This window comes from Myodes glareolus, chromosome 16 (genome assembly GCF_982192425.1).
Source record: "Myodes glareolus chromosome 16, mMyoGla1.1, whole genome shotgun sequence".
NCBI lineage: Eukaryota > Metazoa > Chordata > Mammalia > Rodentia > Cricetidae > Myodes > Myodes glareolus.
The window spans coordinates 22,699,350-22,722,721 of NC_142041.1; the positions used below are offsets into that span (position 1 = coordinate 22,699,350).

The window sequence follows — 23,372 nt, forward strand, 5'->3', positions numbered from 1 at the left end:
GGTTAGTTCTTAAAGTGGCAGCAGAAGAATAACAAAGATGACATTTGGGGTGGAGGTGAAGTCCCGAAGGCCTTCTCCGTCATGACAGTATGGCTACTCAACTGCTCTGCATGAGAGAGGAGAGGGATTCTATGGCTCCTAGATCAAGCGGCAGGAAGGAGAGAGGTGGATGGGGAAAAGATCTGCCATGTGCTATGGCAGAATAATGACAGTTGTTCAGTGCAGCCCCTCAGAGCAGAGCTGCATCGCTGATGAAGCACGCTGAAATCATGGACTGGTTGTGACATGCGATTGTCTGGTGGCTCCAGAGAGGAGACTGAGCTTGATGTCGGGACTGAAGCTGAACACTTCAATGTCTCCCTCTCTTCCTCCATCTCCCTCTCTCCCTCTCCTGCCTCCTTTCATCTCCTCTCTCCTTTCCTCCTATATTCAAGTATCCTACACGGTAGCAGAGAACAAGTTGGGAGATATAGAAATGTAAGAATATTCTATAACGCTGTGACCTGGCAGGCTGAGGAGGTCAGCGGGCTTGAGGAGATAGATGGGTGTGGTACCCAGGCCTTTCAACCATGACTCAGAGGCTGGTTAAACAATGACCATACACAGCTTACAAAGGCTGGGAGACAACGCTACAGGGATTGTTCAAAGCCCAGGCCAATAATCTCCACCCAGACTGCTTTTATGGGTTGAGGGATTTGAGTGGGCAGAAGTGAAAGGTTTGACAACGTCTTGGAGTTCATGATGTACCTGGCCCAGTTCTGGGGATTTCAAGGAGATAAAGCTGCTGTTGCTCACCCTAAGACAGAGACTGAACACAGCAACAAAGCTACGGCTGGGGAAGGCTTCTGACGGACGTGGGACCTGACATATTCAGAAGATGCAAGGAGTTGCAAAGATGAATAAAGAAGTCTTCTGGGCAGAGGAGCAAAGCAGCAGGCAGAAGGGTTAAAAGTGGAGGGCAACTAAGTAGAGGAGATGTTCTCGAGATTAAAATGGCGCTGTTAACCACGTGAGGAGTCAGAACTTTATTTAAAGGGACCGAAAAGCTATGGGATAATTTAAAGCTGGTGAGAATTATGAAAATTATTTCCTGATATGAAGGTTTCCCTGAGGACTGGGAAGATGGCGCCGCAGCTAGCACTTGCTCTCAAAGCCTGATGATCCCAGTTTGACCTCTGTAACTGATATGAAAACCAGATGCAGCTGTGTGTATCTGCAACCCATCACTCTTCCAGTGAGCCGGGCTATGAAGACAAGAGAAGAAGCGGGAAGCAGTGAGCAGGCCAGCTACTCTGGAGCACACAACCTGCCAGAAACAAGAGAAACCACGCCTCAACGAAGTGACGGTGAGAATAAACACCCCCAAATTGTCCTCTGATCTATACGTATCCTGCGTGGTACAATTCCACACATGCACATGCACGTGCGTGGACACACACACTATAAATATCAATTTAAAGAAGCCCTCCATGATTTATGTGCTACCCTCTTTGGGCTCTCAAAGTATTCATTCGTCTGTGTCACATTTGTTTCCGTCTCTGGTCTCAGTTGTCACTACTTCATTAAAATCTTTTGGGAAGACCTGTAGTTTTACTTACGCATGGTTAGCACGTTTTGCACTTCGGGGAATCATAAAAGCTATTTGGTGGATTTATAAACTTACTAAGGAATGAACGATTGGAAGGAGAAAGAGAGAGGAGTACACACACACACACACACACACACACACACACACACACACACAGGGGATGGAGGAATTGGAAAGAGGAGGAGGAGGAGTTAGTACTGAAATCAAGATGGAAGTAGTGAAAACCCGAGGGAGGCTTTGAGGATAACCGGGACTGAGAGGCAGGGTCTTGCTGTCGACATTCATAAAGTTGGGTCCCCTGGGCTTCGTGACTGACAGAGTGGTTGCAAGAGTGGTTAATGAGGAAGACCCCTTTGTTTTTTACTTTGGTTACGGGGAGCAGAGAGACATACAATCAGAGGTGTAGGTTTGTTTTGAGAGAGGATAAGGAGACAGCAGTCCCATGAGTTTCTATGGCCTATGGATCGACGGGAAGCAACATCCAGAAAGACTACTCTTGGGGATAGCTCATGTTGCCTAACAGGGAGACTGCAGGTCGGAGATAATAAGCACAGAGAAGGTCCTTAAAGACGTGCCTCCTCTTTTAAAATGAAGGAGCAGGAATGGACTTGAACTCTCTGACCTTTGGTCAGGGTGGAGCAGATCCACCTCTATGGGCCATCTTAATGTCTTAAACACCAAGTAACCACAACTTAGGTCAAGATATCTTGTTTGTAGCCACACCTGTTGTGAACAACTTTGAAGTCTCTGATTTTTAGTCAAGGTGGAACAGGACTCAAATCTGTGGGACCCCACATTCTACCCTGGTGGGGAGGAAACGCGATGAGAAAACTTTTTTTATTTATTTTTTTATTTATTATGTATACAATATCCTGTGTATATGTCTGCCTGCAGGACAGAAGAGGGCACCAGACCTCATTACAGATGGTCGTGAGCCACCATCTGGTTGCTGGGAATTGAACTCAGGACCTTTGGAAGAGCAGGCAATACTCTTAACCACTGAGCCATCTCTCCAGCTCCCGAGAAAACTTTTGTTCTTGGTCAAGAACACCAAGTCACACAGCCTTGCCTGTATTACCGGTGAGAACACACAGCTGACAGATGGGGGAGGGGCAATCAGGGAAGTAGAAAATCAGCTGGACTATTTCCTGTCTGACCTACTCAGAATCCTGTGATCTGAAGTCCTTTGGAAATTCTGCAGACTGATTAATTATTTAGAAATTCCTGATGTGTAGAGTCGGAACACTGTGGACAGGGAGCCAAAAATTATCACAGGCTATCTTTAGTCCCCCTTCCGACCATTTATGACAAATGTCTGTTACTCGCCTAGCATGCTTTCCATGGTCAGGTAAAACCTTTTCCAGTGTATAGATTCGCATATCCTTGGCTTCCACCAACTTAAAGAGCGAGACCATCGTCAGAGGGCATCCAAGGCTGCTAGCAGAGGTGCCCCCCTGCTTTGCTGTCACCCCCTTGCTGCCCCCAGCAGTGCTGTGGCAGAAGCATGGATTCTGTGATTGCACAAGCTCCTGTAACCACTCCATGGTGGAACACGCCATTCCCAACAACCTGTCTGTATTCCCAGCCCGTGGTCACACGCATTTGGCTCGGGAAAAGTGACCTCTTACTTCGCTTTTACTTCGTGTAAAAGCAGTGTTTTACACGGACAGACGTGTAATTTCCTTTTCTCTCCCCACCTTTTTCTTCCCCCTTTAAGATGTACTAGAGATTAAACCTGGGGCATCATGTATCTGAGGCAAGTCTCCTACTACTGAGCTAGAAGTTTGGTTTCCAAATACATGTTGGAGGCTGATGAGATAAGTTAGTAGGTAAAGACATCTGCCACCCAACCTGATGGCCTGAATTTGATCCCTCAGACCCACACGACAAAAGAGATGATTCTGGCAAATTGGCCTCTGTCTTACACATGTGTGTGGGGACACATCCTATTTCCTCCACAAAACAAAGAAATGAATGTACAAAGTGCACATTCATTCTCAAAATTTAATGCTTGAGGCATCATAAGTAAACCCCAGAAAATGTTGGGGTTCCATAGAAAACTGGTTAACAAATGGCTCCCATACATCATGGATTTGCTTATTCATAGATTACCTACACGAATATGGCGTCCATGACCAAATTCTGAACTATTTTTTTGATTGGATGTATAGAAAAGAATATTACCTGTCACTGAAGCCAGTTGTTGTCTGTTTAGAATTTTTAAATTGCATTTCATTTATTTATTTCGTATGTGTGATGCAGGTCAGTATCGAAGTCAGAGGACAGCTTGAGGGAGTTGGTTTTCTCCTGGTCCATCCCGTATCTCACTCCCCAACGCTCCTCCTAAGATCTAACAATGTCTACAGAGTATCTATTTCTAGTTCATTTAAAATTTTGTCATTAACTCATTTTGTGTTGTTGAATCCCAAGAAGGGCAAACCCCATTGATCGCCTCAGGCCTTGTCTGTCTGGAACACCTCTAAATGACACACAGCTACAGAAGGCCGTCCCAGTTCCTGCTCGGCCTGCCTATGGTTCTCAGCTCTTTGTCTGAGGTTTTTGTTTGTTTGTTTGTTTTCCAACTCTAGACATCGTGGAGGTGTTAGAGACTCGGAGGAGCAGCTGTCAACTGCTGAGCAGTCAGAGCCACTGGGTAACATCACAACTTCCCAAGATTTAGTGGGACAATTTTAGGCTGTGTTCTACTATTCACACTGATAGGGCTCATTGCAGGACCCACCTACTGTGGGCCTTGGGGAGACCAAAACAGGAAAAATATATCTTGCAGGTTAAGGGTTCTGTTTGCTGTTAAGACAGCTAGGGATCCATTCCTGTTTGTCCTAGGTTTGTGTGACCCACCTGCACCATGTGTGCTTGAGCACATGTAGATGGGATGTACTTAGGCAGGAAATACGTCAGGATGTATGCTTGCCCCTGCTTGGGCCTCAGGGGAAATGAGGCGAATTGTGGGTTTTGCCATTTTAAGCCCCTACAAACTGTGGCTCATTCATGGCCATTTTCTGGGAACCCAGGGGGTAGACCTGGCCAGAGTCCATCCTCCTGGCCAGTATTTAATTAAAGCTTGCTTCAAATTTGGTTTAGGAGTGGTCTTATTTTTGACTGGTGGGATTAGCCCTTTCCTGCTCAGTAATTTGACTCCTTTCCTTTAGAGGCTCCCTTGAACTTCTGGAAATTGTTTCCCAATTCAAACACCTACAACCAGGAACTTTTGGGAATGGCAGGGTGGGCAGACAATGCCAGGAAATGGATGTGTTGGAACTGAAGAGCTAAAACACTAAGCACTATATGCTGGGCCTATCCATATATTCTATATTATCAATCTTTGCAAGCTATTACTATCCCCATTTTCAGATAAAAAAACAGAATAAAATAAAAGCAGGAACTGGGGAAGACATGCTCAGTCCCTAATGTGCTTGCCAGGCAAACATGCGGCCCCTAGTTCAATCCTCAGATCCACATAGAAAGCCATCCACATCTTGTGTATTCAGTACTGGGGAGGCAGATACCTGGGACTCACTGGCCAGTCAGCCTAACCAAATCTGTGAGTTCACAGTCAATGAGAGACCCTATCTCAAAAAATGAGGTGGGTGGATCCAGTCACTTAGGATACCTACATTCAGCTAGTCGGGATGGGAAGACCTGCCCACTGTGGGTGGCGCCATTCCATAGGCTGAGACAATAGACTGAGTAAAGAAGAGAATGGAGCCAAGTTTTCATTGCCCTCTTCTTCCTGGCTGCAGGTGGACAGGATCCTGCATTAATCTTCCCAAGTATTGACTTCCCTGACACGATATTCTATATTTTGAACTGTGAGCGAAAATACTCTTCCTTCCATGAGCTGTGTTGGATCAGGAAAAGAAACTAAGGCAGACAGACAGACAGACAGACAGACACACACACACACACATACACACATGACATGCAAAGGCTCACCCAAGATCTTGTAACTCATAAGAGCTGGCATGCGAATCTGTAGCTGCCGTCCATATTTTTTGCTTCTCCTCTTTGTTTGGGTAGCTTTTCTTTAGCAGCCAGTGGCTTTTTATCTTTCTACTTTTCCTTTTCAAATTGTTCCATTTGCTTATCTGCATTTTGAATGGGAGAATTTCCTGCCAGTTGAACTTCAAGTTGTAAGGGAAGAAAAGCCCATCTTGGTGCGGTCTCCTAGCAACAATTTATGAAACACTTTAAGGCAATTACTCTTCTCAAGCGCGTTTCAGAATGCTGAAGCGTGTTCATTCACTTCGATCATTAAAACTCCCAAGAACCCTCGTTGTCTAGCAGGGTCCCAGTAATTAGAAGCTCGTCAACAGGTTGCTTAGTGAGTTGAGAGCTCGGCAGACCACATTCCCTCCAAGAAGTCAAGCACATTGTTTCCAGCCTAGCAGGGCAGGGCGGATCCACTTCTCTCAGGGAGGGGGAAGCTTAATTGGCTGGTGGGGAGGGATGGAAGGAAAAAACCTCAGGTGGCCACCTGTACAATGTGTAGCCCAGGACAATGCATACCATCCCAGGGAAGGCTTGAATACCTGAGGACCAATCTGCTCTCCAGACAGATTTCTGCTCCTCTTCCTCTGAACCCTGCCCTTGGACCAGCCTAGTCAGGGGGCACCAAACAGGCTCAGCATCCTCCTCTGGCCCCATAAAGCTGGAGCTCTGCTTCATTTTCCTTTTGAGAACTGATTTTCATTTTTGAAGCAAGGTCTCCTGCATCCCAGGCTTGCCTCCATTTGTTGTTTTACCAAAGATACCTTTGAACTGATCTGCCTGCCTCTGCCTCCTGCTACCAGGATTGCAGCCCGTCTTATCAAGTGCAGGCAGGGAAGGAATGAGAAACTCCTGTGTGCTAGCAAAGCGCTCCCTCCGCCGAGCCACAACCGTAGGCCCAGCTCTGCTTGAAAGCAGCCATCAGCTTGGGGGTTTTTGTCTTTAATTCTCTTTTTTTATTGTTTGGAGAATATGACTGAGAGGGAAAAGCCACTTTGGTACCTAGAACTGCTGTCTGGGCTTTTGTATCCTGACTCCAATATTTTTGGTGAGAAAACCACAACCAGTTTAATTCCCTGGGACAAAAGCTAAGGTGCCATGGCGGCGGGGTGTGTGTGTGTGTGTGTGTGTGTTAGAATTAAGATTCAGGGAACTGTGGAGTTACTGGCTGATACGGGCAGCTGATATATACATGTATATGTATATGATGTACATATGTGTATATTTGTATATATTTAACGGACATGTGGTGGTTGAACATATTTATGAGGTACAGTGTACCAAAAGACATCACATCGCTTCACTCTGAGGACTCTTCCTCCTCTGGCTAGAGTTGCTTCGCTGTCAAAACCTCAATGCCATTTTGAATGTCCTCGTAGGCTCCCACCCTGGGCTATTTGATCTCCAGATGGTGGCGCTGCTGTAGGAGAGAGGAACCCTCAGAGCTGAGCCTGCTCTGGAAAAAGTGGGTCGCTAGGGATAGGCCCTGATTTTTTATACTGGCCTTCCTTTCTGTCTGCTCTCTGCTTTCTGACTTCGTACTCATGTGACCGAATGCCTCATGTTCCTTCCCGTGAGCATGCCACCTGAGGATGGTGAACGTTCCTTCTGGTCAACCTTGACTCATTAGGCATTGTTTTACACATCTAAAATAAAAATGCATTTTTAGGTGACATGTTAGTTAAGACCTCTTTTGGTTTGTGATTCTGTATCTCAGGGAAGTTATTCTACTTCCATGAGCATTGGCCTCTTGGTGTATGGGAGATGCTTGGTAAATATTAGCTCTCTTCCCTCCCGCCGGCGGGTGGGTTTTCTGGGATGTCACATACTTCCGGGAGGAGATGTCTCAAGCGCATCTGCAGTTTGCCTTCCCTAAGTAAGACAGCAGTGGTGACAATGCCATCACTTCTGCCAAGACAGTATCATCATAATGCAATATTAGCTACTGAGGTCTTCTATCGTTTCCTGCCTGGAGAGTTATAGCCCTGGCATGGAGGATTTAAGACCTACAGCCCGAACACTACTTACTACAAATCTCTCACAAAGCTGCTCCAATAAATCTCCTGGAGGAAAAGTCATTGCATAAAAAAAAAATCCCCAACTCCAGAGAGCTGGTCATTTATTTTCCCAGAAAAGGGGCTGTGATGAGAGACACTCCGAGCCTCTGACTCCATGGTACAGTATCCAAGTGATGAGCCAATCAGGTCATTTGGGGAAGGAAACTGCAGAGGGAAGTGCTCCTACAAGGCTTTCCCCTTTCTTACCTTCTGCTAGGAAGGCTTCTTAGCCTAGGGAACAGCTACACCAAGAGCCAGACGTGCAGAGTCTGTGACTCCTAAAGACAAACTTCCTAAAGACAAACTGGCAGCAGTGGTACAAAGTCAGAGGTCTGCAGTGGGACCCAGACACTCCAGAGATTTATTTCAACACACACACACACACACACACACACACACACACACACACACACAGAGAGAGAGAGAGAGAGAGAGAGAGAGAGAGAGAGAGAGAGAATAAAACAATCATTTTTATTAGTTTCCAAGGACAAAATTTGAAAATTTTCCAAAGAAAGATGAACTCCAGATTTTTTGGCATCTAGAAACCAACTGGAACATCTGACAATCAGATCCCAACATTTCTGAGTCTTTGAGATGCTCTGTACATGCCTCAGATTGTGCCGTGTCCCACTGTGCCTTCCATGACTGCTCTGTGGGTTTGAAGTTTGTAATGCCATACTAATTTAGACATCCTGGGACCCATTCTCTCACCTTTGCCACCTCTGTTCTTATGTCAGAAGTGTCCATATTGAACAGGAAATACAATTGATTGGCCCGTCCGAACCATGACTTCTGATGCCTTTAGGGAGGAGCCTGCTGTAACTGCTCAGCTTGGGTGGGACCCAGAGACAGAGCTCAGTTCAAATTTCATTTCTCTCTTACTCTGGGATATCTGCCAACTAGCTCAATCTCTGGAAATCTAGTTTGCCCATAGCAAAATGTGTATAATAGAATCTCCCGCCAGGACATTTGTGAGAGCTAAATGTGGTCAAGGCTGTAAAGTGCCTGGTGCCTTGGACATTGCTCTGCCTTTGCAATGCCATGATCTCCATTCCCCATTCGTGCCTTTTCATGGCTCCTTTGCTTCACCTTCAATACAACTTCAATACCACCCCCTCCCAGAAAGTATTACAAAAACTTTGCCGTGGTACTATTCAGAATAAACACTTAATGACTATATCTCTGTTGCATGTCTAGATTATAATATTATTATTTCTGTTTTTTAAATGTCTGCGTGTGATCATGCTGTATGTGTACATGGATGTGTTCGGGTGATCGTGCACATGCAAGTGTGTGTTTATGTAGATGCATGTATGCATGGAGGACTGATGTTGACATGGGAATATCTCTCAATGGCTGTCCACTGTATTTTGGGTCATGGTCTCTTGCTGGACCCAGGGATCACTCATATGTCTGGTTTAGCTAGCCAGCTTGTTTCGGGCGATGTCCTGTCTTCACCTTCTGAGTGTTGGAGTTAGAGGCAGGCTTCCCTGAGACAGATGACTGATCTATGATGGTTGTTTTCTTATTCTTTTCTCTGGTAGCCAGACTCATTTTCCAACTCCCCTTTGTCCAATCTTATTTGGTAGAGACAAGTTCACAGCAGGGAGAGTGTAGAAGGTGAACGCAGCTGCTAGGACGGCTTGTTGGTTGCTTCTGAGGGGTGGTGGGCAAGAGGAAGATTCGAGAGACGCCAGAAAAAGGCGGATCCACAAGGAAATGGAGTTTTAGTGAGATGAATATATAGACCTTAAACATGGAATTTACTTAATGTTTTTAAAATGACAAATAAAAAAAGTGGAATTACGGGGCTGCAGGTGTGGCTCAGTGGTGGAGTGAGCTTCCTGCTGCTGTTCAGGACTGAGTGTGGTCCAAACACCCGGATCAGATGGCTCACAACCATGTAACTCCAGTTCCAGGGGACATTATGCCTCTGGGCCTCTGTGGGCACCTGAAGGCACATTCACACACTGCACCCCATCCCCAAAATTTCCTTAGAAAGAAAGAAAACAAGAAGCTCTCTTTGCCTCAGCCTTGCTGACGAAGTGTGTTAGCATTTTGAGACGACTCTGTATGTGTCCTTGGATTGGCACAGGGTGTCAGTGAGTCGTATTTGCCCTCCTATCCAAAAGTCTTATGAGATCTTACACAAACACAGAAACTGTAACAGAGTAAGGAGGTTAGTGTGTGTGTGTGGGTACCTGATCAAATAAGGAAAGAAAAAAAAAAGACAAAATTCTGTTGACCCCGGAAGATTAGGATGTAAACGTCTGAGGTCCTGTGCATCTGCTGAAGTGAGCCTCCGGCTCTACAGTGAGCATCCGGCAAGCGTGCACAAGAAGGCTCAGTAGGTCAAACCCAGCACCCAGAGCTGGGAGCGGAACGAAACTTCTTCCTGCATGATTCTCAAGAAAACCCTTCACGACAACTTTTGATGTGTCTATAAAAAGCCCCTGAACAACACTTTGACGGCCTCTTAAAAACAATTTCCCTTCTTGTGGGCTAATGTCAAAACACCAGATACAGCTAGCAAAAGCTAAATCAATTTTTTTTTTCTGATGGCTTGGCTTGATCTGAAGATAACATTTTGACAGCTCAGAGGAATGGGTGGGCTCCACATCCTTTAGGAAAGGCTTCACAAATATTAGCTTCTGCAACGGCAACTTGATAAAGATTGGATACTCAAAAGTTTATATTGTCATCTATATAGAAAATAGTCCTCTGCTTTGACAACTTACTTGTCAGAAAGGACTGAAATATTTGTTTGGAATAAGGGAGCAAGAACCTAAAGTACAGATATTCTCAAAATGGCTTCAGAAAAGCAAACGCATGAGTTCTCTGCAGATCTGTGACCCCCTAAGGGCAGCACTCTGAAAACCCTTTGCCTTCTTTATCCGTGTGGCTAGTCTTGGATAGAAAAGAATAGCATCTAGAGAAAATAGCATCTAAATTAAGGAAGGGATCAGTCCTATCCAACTGAGAGAAAACGGTAATTTGGAAGCAAAGCAGGAAATGTTAGATCCACTTAATGAATTTTAAGTATTTGCTCCGTGCTGGCGTGCGGCCTAGACAGTGCTTGGTTCATGAGTGCTCGGTGGCCAAATGGAAGCACATAGAAAAAGGCAAGACAGAAAAAGTCAGATCCGGTAGGGGTGCAGCCACAGCCCGTGGAGAGGAAGTGATGGGTAGCCATCCGGGAGTGGCTAGGTGGCTGTCTGGGATTCTACCTTTCCTTATGGAGTCACGCCCCACCCGTGGTCACCAGAGTCAATGAATGAAGACATACTCTGATTTTACACTAAGTGTGTTTGGAGGGTTTATTGCCCATGGGAAGCCAGCTGGTAGCACAGAAGCAGGCAATGAAATGTCTCAAAGTTGCCTGGAAGTGATAAGCCTTTCCCCACGAAGTTTCTAATAGGTTAGTTCTTTGTTGGCTCACTGTAATATCGTCTCTCTCCACCAGATTTAGCCCTGTGGCAGATTAACAGCCGTGTTCTATAAGTAGGACTATCCCCAAGAGGGGATAGAGAATCATTTCCTCCGGGAGCCCACTTCCAAGCTGCTCTCCATCGGCTGCTTGGCCCCTTGGGTCCCAGTGAGGCTGGCAAGCTCTGTAGACTGACACCCCGGAGCCAAGTGTACATCAACACGATCCTCCATCACACTGAACGTCGGAACCACAGAATCTTAAGTACCAGGCCAGAAAGGAATACGGCTCCCAGATCGGTTAACCAAGTTGTCAGAAATGTTCCCCATCAAGCGAGATCATAGGCCTACCATCCGCTGTCTCTACGCTTTAAAACGAAACACAGCAGGGTGGAGACTCCAAAGAGGCAGAAGGGCTGCATGTCCCCCCAGGTCGTACACTGGATTGGTGCCACTAACTCCAGTTTTGCTTAGGTGAACCACTTTCAGTGGAAGGTAGAGTGAGGATTTTGGCTGCTTTTGACACCTAAGGTCCATGTTCATTTTCTACAAGAGTATCTTAGACAGGAGAATGGAGGGTAGCCTCGAGGGTTCAGGCCAGAGAAGAGAAATTCTAGTGTCAAGAGGTTTTTTTGGTTGTTTGCTTTGGGGTGTTTTTTGTTTTTGTTTTTAATATTATCAGAACAAAAGCCAGTATGCTGATGAGTCCAGCATAGTCTTACAGGGTGTGACAAAACTGTTTTATCCCACCCTCCCTCCTTCTTTTCTCTCCTTCTTTACCCCGCTTCCTTTTCCTTTCCTCTTCTCCCCTCCCTTTCCCTCCACTTCCCTACCTTTTCTTCCAGTAGTGGGGATTGAACTCAGACCGTGCCCTGCACGTTCTAGGCAAACATTCTGTGGTTAAACTGCACCCCCAACTACTGGAAATAAGTTTTCGTCTAAGCTCACATTTCTGGAACACTCAGGCGAGTTTGTAAAACCAACAAAATCCCAATTTTTTTTGAAGATCTACACTCTTCAAAAGTGCTCGACCCCGTCCTTTTGTTTTTCCCGACTGAAGAGGTTGGGGCGTTGCTGATCTGGCTCTCCACGTCTATGGTTCCAGTGTGGAGTGGCACAGTTGCCTGGGTTGCTTCTTTCAGGCAGCCACACCCATGCGTGTTTACGGCATGCAGTTGTGCAAGCTCCGAACTTCTGATCTACAGGGCTGTGAATTAATAAATGGGGGTCGTCTCAAGTCAGACGGTGCGACAACAGAAAGCAAGCACTTGCCTTCCTCCTTCATCTCTCAGAAGCAACTCGTGAAAGCCCATTGCTCAGCTGCAGCGCTAGGGAACAGTGTCCCAGAAAGGAGCACCCATACTGCCCTCTGCTGTTTGCCTTTGATAATACAGGTACTGGTGCGTGGACCACCTGTTCTGAGATCCCGGCCCTGTAAGTTGTGGACATATGGATGCCAACCTGGTATAAAAATCTTTTCTCTTTGGAATCAAGCAAACATTCAGCACAACAGTTTTACATCCAAAGCTCCTATGGGCACGGAGAAATTAATCCAGACGGCAAGGAAGCCGAGTGTCGGGAACGGGGACCGCTAGGAAGGGACATACTATCGGAGAGCTTCCACTGCCAAGTTCATTGCTCACCCAGCATACTGGGAGCTCAGAAGCACTGGACAGCAACCTGTTCCCTGCTGGCTCCAGGGCCCATGCCTGGTCACTGCCTCCACCCTAGAAAAGGAGGTCCTGGGGGAAGAAAAAAGCTGATCACAGTCTCTGTAGCAAATTATCCTCAAAGCCCCCTCCCCACCCCCTAGTAAGGACAGAAAGCCCCACCAAGCCTTACAGACCCCTACAAGCCAGGTAAGCTCAACCACATCATCCAGTCCAGCCTTCCTTCTTCCTAGGCTGGTCACCTCAGGGACTAGTGGGGCCTGAAGAGCTGGATTTGGGGGAATTATTGAGGATATGTTTATTTATTCAGCTTCTTTTCTGGGCTAGGGCAAAATATGTTCATTTGACAGCTTTTACTAACCATTAAGGCAAGCCCAGGCACTTTTAAACATCATCCTTACAATAACTTTGTGAGGTAGACAGCAATGTTACCACATGACAGAGACTAAGAAACAAGACATGGCTGGTCTAATTGTAGAATTGGAATCTGAGTCAGATTTACAACCCATAAAAGGCTCTGTCTCTGTCTGTCTGTCTCTCTCTTCCTGCCGTGCTGGGGATCAGCTTAGGACTTTGAACATGCTATGCCAGAGCTCACTGAACCGCACTCCTGGCTTTTCTTTGTTGAGACAGAGTCTCACGGTGTAGCCTGGGTGTCTGGCTGGAAACACAAGAGAGTTGATATTACCATAGTTCAAGGCTGAAGGTCATCTGCTGGCTTTGAAAGGTCAGTGTTTTGTTTTCCTTGACCTTCACATCACGGAGGACAATCTGTTTTGCTCAAAGTTCACCAATTTCGTTGTTAATGACACCCAAAAATGCCCTCACTGAAACAGTCAGAGTTTTAGTTGCCCAAATGTTTGGGCCCAGCAAGTTGATACATTAAAAATTAAAATTTAATTAAAATGAACAATCACAGATGATAAAAGAGTCATCTGAGTCCTTTAAGAATGGAATGTTTGGGGCTGAGATGACTCCGTAGTTAAGAGCACTGGCTGCTCCTCCAGAGGACCTGGTTTCGGTGCCAGCGCCTATATGGCAGCTCACAGCAGTCTATACCTCCAAAATCAGGGGTTCCGACACCTTCTTTGGCTTCTGTGGGTCCTCAATATGCACAGACATACATGTAGGCAAAACACCATTCACGCAAAAATGCTTTTCAAAAAGAGAAGGGGATGTTTATAGGCATTTAAAGAAAGGAACCTCAGTGGAAGGTCACAGGTTTAAATACACGGCCTGTTAAATACATAACTCGGTTAAATACATAGCCTACTCCAGCAGGGCAGTCCTGTCACGAACCATCAAGATAACTTGTGATGTCATTGGTTGTGTGCTTGTAGCTATAGCTAGTAGAAGTTACCTTCTCATCAAGAATTAAGCAAATCTCAGGCAGGACTTGTGAACTGCCACTCAGTATGGCATTCGAAGGGAAAGTGCAGTCCCTTTAGTTCCACTGTCTTACATGGTTTCTCTTACCACCCAGTACCCAACGTCTCTCCTACGTAACTCCAAGAAAGCATTTTGCCTTGCCATCTAGGTCTAGTGGCCTCCCTCAGGCTCCGCTCTGCTCCACCCTTCCTGGGAGGCAGGTCACCCAGGCCTCTTTTACCCAAGTAGCCAGGGAGAAAGGAAGATCGTCAAGGGACAAGAGCAAAGATGGTGTCAGAAAGCATACTGGAACCTTGCCCCGCCCACCCCCTTTGCACACAGGAAATACAACTTCCTGTTACAGGAGTCCAAGTGATATTAAAACTGACCCGTTCATAGTCACCTCGTTCTCTTTCAGGGTGTTCTCTGAGGCACGGCAGAGTGGAGGGAGCCCACCCACAGTTCAGCATCCTACAAGGGCACTCATTTCATCTGGACATTGAGGACCACTCTGTCCCTTGCAAAGCTTTGCAACCTTGGCTACATCTGGCACCAGGCCTGGTGTATTTGGAGCTGGGTAAGCTGCAGCTGCACGATTGGAAGGGGATATTATGGGCTGGAGGGTTTGCTCGAAATGGGATCATGCGAAAGAAAAAGGAGTTTGAGATGGGTACACCAATGACTTGCAATTTCCGAGGCCAGGCTTTGAAGCGGTGTCTCGAAGACGTGATATCTTGAAGGGAGTAGCTTTCAAAAACATAAGAAAACCTTTTAAGTAATAAGTAAATAAATAAATAATAATCCAGATAGCAGTACCAAATAATAACAATTATGGTGATATATGTATATATATGCATATATATGTGTGTATATATATATAGTATTTATATATATATTTTGAAGCTTGACAACGACTGGCTTTAGATTATAAATTGGCTCATTGTCAGGAAAAAGATATTTATTGAAACACAGCAATGATCAATGGGTTCATTATCCTCTCGCAGCAGCCAAGAAGTCCTGAGACACAGCCTGTCGCGAAGACCAGGCAGCTGTTTGTACCAGTACTACGCGACGGCACAGCTTCTCCGCGGAGTTGGTTTGTTCCGAGAAGAGGTCCGGCGACAAGAATCGGACTTCGGGGTCTTGATCTGATTGTCTGGAAAACAGAACTAATTGAGATGCTCCCCTGGGGGGCCTGCTCCATTAGTGCCCGGTTGAGGGCTCAGTAAGCCTGAGAGGGACGCCTCAGTGTGGCATGGGTCTTGTCATTTAAATATACAGCCACATAGTACGTGGCCTCCTTCACTTCCTTTCTGAAAATGATTTTTACTATCGTGTGTTAAACATACATAGCAGTGGGGTCCATTCCAACACCTCCGTGCATGTGTATGGTGCAGTGTGATCGGATCTACCCCATTACCCTCTCTTGGTTCCCTCCTGTTCCCACTCAGCTCCTCTTTCTCTCTAGTTCCCCATCGATTCCCACGTCTTTGTGTCTGTGGGAACCAGTGAGTTTTAATTAGGGTTGCGTGCAGGAATAAGACCATCTTACCAGCAGCTATGGCCCCCGCACTGGCCCCGAAGGAAACATCTCTCCCTCAGTCGGCTGCACTTCTTTTGAAATTTCTGACTCTGTGTTGTTGTTACTTTAAGGCTTTTTAAAGGAAGCATTTGCCTGTGTTTGTGGCCCTTGAAGCATTTTAAATAGTATTCAGCACAGACTGCATGCCCAAATACTGGCAAGATCACAATCCAAGAAGATTAACCAGGAGACCATTGTCAACAATGACTTACATAAAAAGCAGCCCCTGAGGAGTATCAGGAGCGTGAGTGTGGCACACCTTAGGTAGGTTGCTAAGTGTTACGGGATCTCAATGTGCCTGTTGAGAAGAATGGGAACATCACTTGCTTTGTAGGGGGGCCTTAGGAGTCAGGTGCTTAGGAAATTACAGAAATCTAGAGCTGGAGAGTTAGCCCAGCAGTTAAGGGTACTTGGGGCTTTTGCAGAGGATCCAGGTTCAGTTCCCAGCACCCACATGGTGGCTCACAATCTTCCCAAACTCCAGTCCCAGGTGACCCAACCCTATCTTGTGAACTCCAACACCACCAGACATGCACTTGCTATACATACATACACATAGGCAAAACACCTGCATAAAATAAACCTAAAAAGCTACACAAATCATTATCCTTTTCCTACAAGCACCATAAGTAGGGGGTCTGGTAGGGAGCTGTGGACATTTGGGAACTCTCCTTCAGAACGTCCTGAGCGGGGAACATAGAGAGTAAGGGTGATTCTGGTCATAGACAAAATGGGAACATTCATCATCAATTGCGGACTCTCCGGCTCCCTTTAGTATAACCGGCAGTGAAGTACACGTGACTGACATGTTCAAGGATGAGAAGACTCCAAACAGTGAGATGAGCGAACATCAGAAGGATGGGACGGGAGGACAGACAGTACTCCCCGCCCCACCTCATAAATCAGGAACTGGGACTTGCAGACCTAGCAGAGGTAGGAGCCCAGACTCGCTAAACCCAGACTTCATGTTTTGTTTTTGTTTTTAACCTGAATATTGGGACTTATCACCCACGATAAGCTAGCTTGTCACATGAGAGAGCCCCAGACCTCAATTGCACACAGCAAATATCCGTCATAAGTTATTTATGGCTCTGCTTCTTAGCTTAATTATCTGAGACACAGGTAATCAGGACAGTCCACTGTTGGGGACATTACCAGTCACCATGGCACAGTGGAAAGGGAACAGGGCTATGCTAGTCAAATGTCTTCTGTTGTGACAGAATCAGCTTCAAGGAGAAAGAGGTTACTTAAAATATGTCTTTACAAGTTTTGGTCCACGGTCACTTTGGTGGCATTGCTAGGAGCCTTTGGGCCAGACTTTATGGCAGGGAGCATGTGGTGTGGTGTAGACGCTGGGAAGAAAGAAAGAACGGATGGGGAGTATGGGGTCTCAATAGTCCCTTTAAAGGCAGGTTCTCAGTGACCTAACTTCTTTTTATCATGTCCTCTCTTAAAGGGTCTTCCAGTTATCAGCAACACCAGCCGGGGACAGCACCTTTAACACTTTTGGGAGTACCTTGACCCTAAACCATAACAGCAAGCAAACACACAAAGATGTTTCAATGGGGGCTGGAGAGATGGCTCAGAGGTTAAGAGCACTGGCTGCTCTTCCAGAGGTCCTGAGTTCAATTCCCAGCAACCACATGGTGACTCACAACCATCTATAATGAGAACTGGTGCCCTCTTCTGGTCTGCAGGCGTACATGCAGGCAGAACACTGTATACATAATAAGTAAAAAAAAAAAATAAAGAAATCTTTAAAAAAAAAAAAGATGTTTCAAACACTGCATTTTGGAATCCTCTCCCGACACTGTCTGAGCTTTATTGGCTACGGAAAGCTGCATGGTCACCCCTGAGTGCCGCAGGGCAAGGATGCTAAGACACCCACAGGCAGGATAACGAAAGGATAGAACCAAAACATTTGACAAGTAGCAAATGAGTTGATCACAGGTGTTGACAGAGGCCCCGCACAGGTTGCCCTGACAACCAAACAAAGTATTTTTGTACATGATGTGTGAGTGACACCTTAATTGCGACATGTATTTGCTATGAGTATGATGATTAGACAGTGAGTTAACAATGGGGCTGGGAACTAGATCCCGGGTATTGAAAGGCAAAAAATATTTGCGTGTAATAACTATGGATCATAGACAACTATGGGTCAAATACCTATACAGATGACGGTGGGGGAGGGGGAGCTGAGAACAGATGGAGGGAAGGTGATGGACAATGAAGGAAGGAGTGACAGTGGGGGCGGCAGGGAGACCGGACAGATAAAGTCTAACTGTGGAACACAGAGTGGAAGAAACCGTCAGGGAGACTGCGGTCTCTGCAGCCTTCGACGTGCCCCTCCCCCCCAGAGGCCCGTGCTCTCCGACTCCTCCTCCACCCCGGGTTGGAGTCCTGCTAGTATACCTGCTGTGTTGTCACAAACACGCAGACTTTCTTCTGTGGCTGGTACCTCTGGCACCTCCTTCTCAGGCCTGCAATCATTCTTACCAGCCTTGAATCCGTGCTGGACGGGAGAGCCAGAGCCTCCCTCCATGTGAAAAGAGATTCCTGAATCTTAGTCGTGGGTGATCAGGGCAATTGTGTCTGTGAGGCTGCTGAATGGGAGCAAGGAAAACAAGAACTCACCTTCAAATGTCATCACTGATGTGCTAAATAGTCCGGTAACTTCAAAACTCGTCATGCTTGTGACTCTAGGTTACCTTATGGTGCCCTTTATCTACATGGGGATACCGCGTTACCGAGCCTGGGTGGGCTTGCACAGTAGCACGTAGTTGATCTGAGGATTGCATTCAGCCCAGAATCCATGTCCATTGTTAGAATATTACAACTACTGCTAAAGCCCATTTGAGAGACTACAAGTGTTTTGTGCCTCAATAAAGCAGTGGCATTTTGATTTTAGGACCCGGATGTACAAAATTTCCTAGCTTAGGCTGAACTTCTTGGTTTGGGCCTGCAATCCTAGTTACCTAGGAGGGTGAAGCAGGAAGATGCCAAGTTACATGCCTAACTGGACTATAGAGTGAGTTCAAGGTCAACTTAGGCCATTTAGTGAGACTCTGTCTCAATGAAGTGAAGAGAAGGCTGGGGATGCAGCTTAGTGGTAGAAGACTTGCCTGGTATATGCAAAACCCTGAGTTCAATCCCCAGGGCTACATTCACAAAATCATAATCTAGAGCTTGCTGTGAGGGGGCTTACTCCTCTCCTCCACACCCAGGGGGCATTTGCTGCATATAAAATAACAACTGACAATTAATTCTCCATTGCTGCTGATTATTTTTATACCGTTGTCTCTGGAAACAGCCAGCATATATGTTAATGCTTCCTTAGGGCCTGCAGAATCTGGGTGGGACTCAGTATAAGGTCCCTTTTTGAGCAGTGGTTCTCCAGAGCCTTGGACGCAGAACTTTCTCCATGTTTGTTCCAAGCATCTGTTTCTGCACTGATTGCCCGCTCCGCTCTCCACCAGTCTCCTGTGGACCAGCCCTAGCTGTGGCAGCTGGAATTTTATCGCTGAGTCAGACAGTCATCCCTAATTGCCTGTATCAACCTCCAGCTGTGCCTCTTCCTTAGGCAGGAAAGCTTTTCTCTTAGAGCTTGGAGCACTGCCTAACTGGATCAGATGCCCATGCTGGCAGCACTGGCCACCGAGAGGGTCTTCTATAATGTTTGAGCACACAGGTTGTGCCTAGAGGTGATGGAGGAGGGGGTCCCTTGTTCATCCCGGCTGCTCAGCTAGCTTAGTTCAGAAATAATCACACAGAAACTGTATGCATTAAATCACCCCTTGGCCCATTATTTCTAGCTTCTTATTGGCTAACTCATATCAATTCAACCCATTTCTAATAATCTGTGTATCGCCATGTGACAGTGGCTTACCAGCAAAGTTTCGGCATGTCTGACTCTGGCGGTGGCGGCTCCATGGCGTCCCTCTGACTCTGCCTCCTTTCTCCGAGCATTCAGTCCAGTCCATCCCCCCACCTAAGCTCTGCCCTATCAACAGTCCAAGGCAGTTTCTTTATTCATTAACGAACACAAGCAACACATAAGCAGAAGGACCCCCTACACCATAGAGGAAGACGAGGAGCCCTTTGTGTCTGTATCTGTCATATATCCCTACCAACTCCACCTCACTGGTCCACACTCAGTGCCACATGTGGAGATGCTGCCCTCTGTGGGTTGTATGAGTGGATCTGGGATTGCCTGTTAGTGAGTATCCAGGGAGGAGACCTGAGAAAAGTAAGGCGTATGTTTCTTTGGTATCTTCCTTCTAGGATATCATCAGTTTTTTTTTTTCCAGAGAGAAGGTCAGAACTGCCCTGAATGGCCCCAAAGCTTGAAGTTTTGAATTCTGCTGAGCATTCCATCCTCCTGCTTTGGGGGTATGGAGAATGGGTGTCTCCAAGTCATTGCTCTTCCTGGTACCCAGGTGGTGTGGGAGAATTGTCTGTATTCTGTCAATCATATTTTAATAAAACGCTGATTGGCCAGGCAGGCAGTATAGGCGGGAAAGCCAGACAGGAAGTAGGGGTGGAGCAAAGAGACTGGGAGTATTCTGGGAAGGCAGGAAGCTCCCTCTGCCATTCCTGCGCAGACCACCGAAGAGGCAGCATGTAACTTGCCCAGCTGAGAAAGGTGCGGAGCCATGTGGCTAATGTAGATAAGGATAATGGGGTAACATAAGTTATAAGAGCTAATAAGTAGCCTGACCTAATGGGCCAATCAGTTTATAATTTATAGAGATCTCTGTGTGATTGATTTTCTTTGGGACTTGCCGGCTGTGGGGTACTGGATGGGACAGAAACCCCAACAAGCCGGCCCTCATGTTACACCCAGGGGCTTTGCTTGCATGGGACTTTGTGGATACTCACATAAGAGGCAGAGTGTCTTGCTCTTTGCTCTTGATTTGGCTCCATGACTTCCATGCGCCGAACTGTCTGTATGCCAGGCCAATTCTAAGTCCTAAGAAGCATGCCATGTCTCCGTGTGCCTCTGCCATCTCTAGAAAAGTTTTTCCTGGCCGTTGGTACCTCTTCACTGGGGAGCTTAGAAAGAACATCTGTAAACTTGACCAAAGTCACGTCAAGCACAGTTGGAAACCAGATGCAAGCAGAGTCCTCGGTAAAGATCAGCTACTTCCAGTCAATCCAAACACCCAGGGGAAGCAGATACTTGGGTGTGTCTTCCCAAGAGCACACAATAAAGGCCAGTAGCACCCCACTGTTTCTCCCAGAAATTCTTCAGTATCCCTTGTCTCCTCGGTCTGACTTACACTGTAAGTACTTCCTTTCCGGTACCCGTAAGAAACCGTCCTAATTTGAGTGCTCCTGAAGGAATGATACAAGCGCTGGGCCAGTGCCTCCACATCACCCCACCACATCAGCATCAAAGCACAGAACATGACAGGACCAGATGTTTTTTCCCTTTGTTTCCAGCTAACTATTCAATATTCACCTGAAACTCTTGATCTTAGAAGAGCTGATAAGAACTTGCATCACTCTTTCTATGCATTATTTTTTTATTTTTTAAATTTATGTATTAAAATTTTCCACCTCCTCCCCACCTCCTTTTTCTCTCCCCTCCCCCCTTCTCCCTCCCTCTCCAGTACTAAGAGCAGTCACGGTTCCCTGACCCGTGGGAAGTCCAAGGTCCTCCCCCCTCCATCCAGGTCTATAAAGGTGAGCATCCAAACAAACCAGGATTCCACGAAGCCAGTCCATGCAGTAGAATCAAGACCCAGTGCCATTGTCCTTGGCTTCTCAGTCAGCCTTTATTGACAGCCACTTTCAGAGAGTCCGGTTTGATCACATGCTCCATCAGTCCCAGTCCAGCTGGCCTTGGTGAACTCCCATTAGATCAGTCCCACCGTCTCAGTGGGTGGATGCACCCCTCGCGGTCCTGACTTCCTTGCTCATGTTCTCCCTCCTTCTGCTCCTCATTTGGACCTTGGGAGCTCTATGTATTAATTTTTGATGTGGAAATATCTTCAAACATATATATAGAGAGAGTTGATGTTATAGTGAACATCCAGGTGCCCGTGTCTGGGCTCCAGTGACTGGATATTTGGCAAAGTCTTATTTCATCTGCTCCTCCCTTATTTGTTTTTTTCTCTTGAAATCCAATGGCCTTTGAGTCTGAAGGAGGGAAGGGAGTGGTATATGGGAAGGTTTGGGAGGAAGAAAGAAAGAAGGAGTACTGTAATTAAACTATATTCTCAACAGTAACAACAAAAAATGGGGCTGGAGAGATGGCTCAGTGGTTAAGAGCACTGGCCGTTCTTCCAGAGGACCTGGGTTCAATTCCCAGTATCCATGTGGCAGTTCACACCTGTCTGTAACTCCAGTTCCAGGGATCTGACACCCACACACAGACATACATATAGGCAAAATACCAATGAATATGAAATAAAAATAAATTGTGTATGTTTAAAAAATAACAAATGTGTAAATAGAAAGAAAGAAGGAAGGAGAGAGAAAAAGAGAAGAAAGAGAGAGGAAGAGAGAGAGAGAGAGAGAGAGAGAGAGAGAGAGAGAGAGAGATCTACTGCTTTGTAGTCTCAGGGTGTCTAGAAGTCCTGAGGCAGCTTTCATCTTCTGTGGTCAAGTGACATTGGTCCCCTTCCTTCTCTGCCTCTATCTGCTCTCTCCTGCCCACCCATCTCTTGTGTGGCTGTTTGCTTATTTTCTTTCTTTTTGTTTAAACGTTTGATGTGTGTGTCTGTGAGGTGTGTATCTGTGAGGTGTGTATCTGTGAGGTGTGTGTCTGTGAGGTGTGTGTCTGTGAGGTGTGTGTCTGTGAGGTGTGTGTCTGTGAGGTGTGTGTCTGTGAGGTGTGTGTCTATGATGTGTCTGTGAGGTATGTATCTGTGAGGTGTGTGTCTGTGAGGTGTGTGTCTGTGAGGTGTGTGTCTGTGAGGTGTGTATCTGTGAGGTGTGTGTCTGTGAGGTGTGTGTCTGTGAGGTGTGTGTCTGTGAGGTGTGTATCTGTGAGGTGTGTGTCTGTGAGGTGTGTGTCTGTGAGGTGTGTGTCTGTGAGGTGTGTATCTGTGAGGTGTGTGTCTGTGAGGTGTATGTCTGTGAGGTGTGTGTCTGTGAGGTGTGTGTCTGTGAGGTGTGTGTCTGTGAGGTGTGTATCTGTGAGGTGTGTGTCTTTGAGGTGTGTATCTGTGAGGTGTGTGTCTGTGAGGTGTGTGTCTGTGAGGTGTGTGTCTGTGAGGTGTGTATCTGTGAGGTGTGTGTCTGTGAGGTGTCTGTCTGTGAGGTATGTATCTGTGAGGTGTGTGTCTGTGAGGTATGTATCTGTGAGGTGTGTGTTTGTGAGGTGTGTGTCTGTGAGGTGTGTGTCTGTGAGGTATGTATCTGTGAGGTGTGTGTCTGTGAGGTATGTATCTGTGAGGTGTGTGTTTGTGAGGTGTGTACCTGTGGGGTGTGTGTCTGTGAGGTGTGTGTCTGTGAGGTGTGTGTCTATGTGGGCAGGAGGCCATAAGTTGAATCATGTGTCTTCCTCAGTCTCTCTCCACCTTACTGTTGAAGACAGGGCCTCTCTCTGTCCCTGGAGTGACTGGCTGGACCGACTGCCCAGCAAGCCCCTGAATGCTTGTGTGTCCATTGCCTAGAACTAGGATTACATGAGCACGTCCTTGCACTCAGCATTTTGGATGCTT

The 23,372-nt window shown here is 46.5% G+C and overlaps 1 long non-coding RNA gene across 2 annotated transcripts; it reads left to right on the top strand.

Annotated features, from left to right (window-relative positions):
• The first annotated feature begins 670 nt into the window (after window positions 1–670).
• Window positions 671–17,723, top strand: LOC146891419 (uncharacterized). Of its 2 annotated transcripts, none has more exons than XR_015735097.1 (6): window positions 671–1,346; window positions 2,483–2,668; window positions 14,536–14,694; window positions 15,122–15,943; window positions 16,475–16,632; window positions 17,156–17,723. It is a non-coding gene; the product is annotated as an uncharacterized LOC146891419 (long non-coding RNA). The 2 variants fall into 2 exon arrangements; XR_015735096.1 differs by having other exon boundaries at window positions 672–1,346; window positions 15,122–15,963.
• Window positions 17,724–23,372: the final 5,649 nt, after the last annotated feature.